We start from the raw sequence: 4,586 nt of genomic DNA, 5'->3' as shown, positions 1-4,586 counted from the left end.
AATAATAATAATAATAATAATAATAATAATAATGTAATGTATGTGTGAAGAAAGGTAAAGGAAGTATTTTAAAACATCTGAGTAATGAGATTTGATCTCAAAAAGTATTTATTTTACCTAGAAATATTCTGTGATGGCACACTGACTAGTTAACTGCTCTGTATCACCTAATTACAGTTTAACAAATGCCCTTTTAATGGAATGGAATGATTAATAAATGCATGAATCTTCATCAGCTCTCTGTGATTTAATTAATAAAAATGGGCTAACAACAGCTACAGCTTGAATTACAAGTAGGGACAGACAAAATAAACATTTAAAATTGAGCTAGCCTATTACTTTGGTAAATATTGTCTTCTTACCCAACCTGTGACCAGGCACATTCTCTCAGTCTGCTCTAACCAAAGCCTCCAGTATTTCTGCTTGGAAGCACCATGTCCCGTCACAGTGATGTCACAGGGTCACCGATTTACCACCCTAACGTCTGCTCTCTTCAGAACAGAAGAGCCAAATGAGCTTGAAATGTGTCAGTATTTGGACTCGAGATTCTTATCTCTGTACCCAAAAATTCAAACCAACACATGAATAGGTTTCAGTCACTACAATTAGGTCTGCTCAACATTAAAAATTGGTATGATCTCAGATCTAGCTCAACAATTAATTACTGTTCCACCTTATATGCTATGCAGTGAGCTGCTGGCACAAGGAGTGCTAACATTCACATTCATTGTACCATTTGAATAGTATATATTATTATTTATTGCTATTAGCAGTATAAAAACTCATTCATGAGTCAGTAATGCCTCAATCTAAAAACTTCTCATAAGTATTGCCCTTCTCTGGACCCTGGGTGAGTTTGTCATGATACTTGAATAACATTCACAGATTAATTGGTCATTCAATATTGCTGTCACAAAAAATGTAGTCCTTGTATATTACTAATAGAGATAGCATAACAGCAAGATTCTCATTGTAATTATCACCAAAACAAACAAAAACATTCTGTCACTTTATTTTATTACCAGATGTCCTGTATACGAAAACATTGAATATTATATCTGTATTATCTCGGTCATTGCAAGAAACTCATTAAATAACAATAATACACTAGTAAATCATTACAGCTGCAGACAAATTAATAATTGAGGGAGTTGTGACATAAATGCCTAGGTATCATTTCCTTGAAGAAATAAAATATAAAAATAGCATGTATTTAAAATGAATTTGAATGAAAAGACTAATTTGATTTAATAATATCTTCAACTTTAAGTACCCGGGAAAGATTCTACCGGATAATTATTGCTTCCATCCACAAGATTCCATCTTTACACTACATTCAATTGCATATATTCATAAAAAGGTTTCCTTCACAAAAAACAAGCAAAACAAAGATACAAACAAAAAACACGATGGTTGTCTAGTCATTCTTCATTCATTAAATCATTACAAACAAATATGCATTTTACATAACATTTTATGTTAATTAATTAAGATTTTCAAATACTTAAACCAACCCAGTGCAGGTGTGCTGGCGATTGATGTACAAATAGGGACGTCAGGCAGTTGTTGAGTGTGCTGCTCATTGTTCTGTTGAGATTCTCTCGAGCTTCATGCTGAAACATATAATTACAAGCTGTGCCTTGATGGGAATATTGAGCCACAAGGTACACAAGACTATGGGTATACTATATATATATATATATATATATATATATATATATATATATATATATATATATATATATATATATATATATATATATTCATTAACTGAAACTGTTGAAGATCTTCATTTTATTTAGAAAGTGATTTGTTTTTACTGTGTGGATGACATGTGGACAGTCTTATAGTGTCAAGAAAACAAAATGTCAGTTCTGGTGCAAACAGATTTATTGCAAGCAACAACCAAAACATGCTAAAGTGCTAAAACCAGTCAGTAAGTCAGTCAATAAGCATAAGTTTGCAGTAAACATTCCCTTATTGCAGAAATAAAATATATCCTAGCAACTGCATACACTTCACACAAAGCCACAAAGGACTACATATTCACTTGTTTGAATATCTTGTATTTCAACCTCACACTGCCCTCTCCAGCACTAAAACGGCAGGATCAATTATGATAAACAGATGCTGAACCAGGATTTGAACCCAGGTCCTGCTAGCTTCTAGGCATGCAGTGAGCCACAAAGACTTCTCCTACTACTTACTCAAAGATCTGGTATATCAACCTCACACCTCTAGCACTAAAACAATGCACAAGCAACAGACTTTCAGAAGACCAGGGCTCCACCAAGATTCAAACTCAGGACTTGCCAACTTTGAGACTAGCACCCTGCCTGGTGCACCACAAAGGACTTCTCTTATAGCTGTTTGAAGATCTGGAATATCCACCTCAAAGTGCCTCTTCTGGCATCACAACATAGCACAAACAGATTTATGGAAGAAAAATAATGCACCAGGATTTGAACCAAGATCCTGTTAGGTTTCAGGACAAATCTTCATGCAGTTTGCCACAAAAGACAACGTGCTCGGTTGCTTGAATATCTTTTATATGAAGCTAACACTGCCCTTTCTTAAAATTACATAAAAATTGATAATTTATGATTACAAATTTAATCTAAATTTGTAACACATAAATAAATGAATCTGAACTCTAAATGAGTCCTAATGTTCTAATCTATGTTGAAATTCTTCTATTTTGATTCAGCTGTTATATATGGCCCTACACCGGTTTGAGTTTTTCTGGGCTCAATTTATTGTAAATGAGACGATGAATGTGCTGTTCATCAGACATCCTGGAAATAGAGAGAAATGTGAGAGTTGGTATGAAAATTAGCCCTGAGTAAACTCCTGCTGTTTCAACAGTAAACTGTCAATTTACAGAGAACATTTACCAGAATCTCAGCAGGATAGTCGTTCTGTTCAGACATTTTTGGCGTGAAAATTTAAAGCACTGTGATAAACTGATATAATAACGAATGTACCTTATGGCTCCCCGAACTAACATGCTATGTTGGGGTAACCTTGTGGATAGGATGTAGTTTCATTCTGACAATTAAATCTCTGAAGAAACACCAGACCCCGATAACATGATGATGCTGAAAGGCTGAATATTGTTTAATAAGATAAAATAAAGAACCATTTACTGAATGCTTAATAAATAAGTAAATACATAACGTGACCTTTGCCCCTTTGAATTACAAACTATTTATCATTATACTGTCCTCCATATGTGTTACTGTGCATATTACAACAGCAAGATAAACGCCTTCACATTGACTTTACCATCCTTGCTGGGAAAGACCTGAGTGACAAGTCCCACAGGCCATTCATTCCTCTTGACCTGACAGACTTTGAGGAGCACAACACTTCCTGGCTTGATGTTGGGCTGGTTTGACTGCCACTTCTTTCTTATTTGAAGTGAAGAGAGATATTGTTTCCTCCACCTGCCCCTGAAGGTGTTTGAAGGTGTTGAACTCGAAGCCACTGGCATTTGAAGAGATCCTTGACTCCATAGTTGTCAGCAGGAGTTGAAGAGGTACTAAATTTCTGTGTAAGGAGGGTGGCAGGTGTGAGTATATGGGGGTCGTCTGGATCAGTGGAGACTGGAACCAAAGGTCTGGCATTAATGATGGCAGGCACTTCTCACATGAGAGTGGTGAGGGCTTCGTGAGTTAACTGAATGTCCAGGTACAACCCTGTTCCCATAGGTAGTCGACATTAGAGGGGATCTGGAGCTCTTTGCAGGCAACAATGAAATTGGTCCCATGATCTGAGCGGATCTGCTTCACTGGGCCCCGGGTAGAGAAGAAACGCCTGAGGGCAATAATGATACTTGAATTTTCCAGGGACTCAATAACTTCAATATGAACAGCTCTCAGGCTCATACGGGTGAATACGGCCTCCCCTTGTCCACCGTGAGGCGATGGTCTATGGACCAAATACATCTAGATCAACATGGGTGAATGGAGGTTTGGTGCAGAGGCGATCTGTAGAAAGATTGGCAATCTTCTGAGCCTGAGGAGGGCCACGAAGTCTCCGGCAAGTGACACACTGGTGAATGAAGCTGTTCACTCGCCTCTCGGAGCCAACTACCCAAAGGCCAGCTGTATGGATAGCTCCCTCTGTGAAATGGCGTCCTTGGTGTCGAGTCTGCTCATGGTGATATCTCACCAGTAAAGTTGTAATATGATGCCCTCTGGGGATGATCAGAGGGTTGCTTTCATCTTATTAGCATTTGTTAGTACAGTGAGGGAAAAAAGTATTTGATCCCCTGCTGATTTTGTACGTTTGCCCACTGACAAAGAAATTATCAGTCTATAATTTTAATGGTAGGTGTATTTTAACAGTGAGAGACAGAATAACAACACAAAAATCCAGAAAAACGCTTTTCAAAAAAGTTATAAATTGATTTGCATGTTAATCAGGGAAATAAGTATTTGACCCCTTCGACTTAGTACTTGGTGGCAAAACCCTCGTTGGCAATCACAGAGGTCAGACGTTTCTTGTAGTTGGTCACCAGGTTTGCACACATCTCAGGAGGGATTTTGTCCCACTCCTCTTTGCAGATCCTCTCCAAGTCATTA

Source organism: Amia ocellicauda, chromosome 2 (genome assembly GCF_036373705.1).
Source record: "Amia ocellicauda isolate fAmiCal2 chromosome 2, fAmiCal2.hap1, whole genome shotgun sequence".
Classification (NCBI taxonomy): Eukaryota; Metazoa; Chordata; class Actinopteri; order Amiiformes; family Amiidae; genus Amia; species Amia ocellicauda.
The sequence above is the reverse complement of the archived record's forward strand: the minus strand, read 5'-3'. Positions refer to the sequence as shown.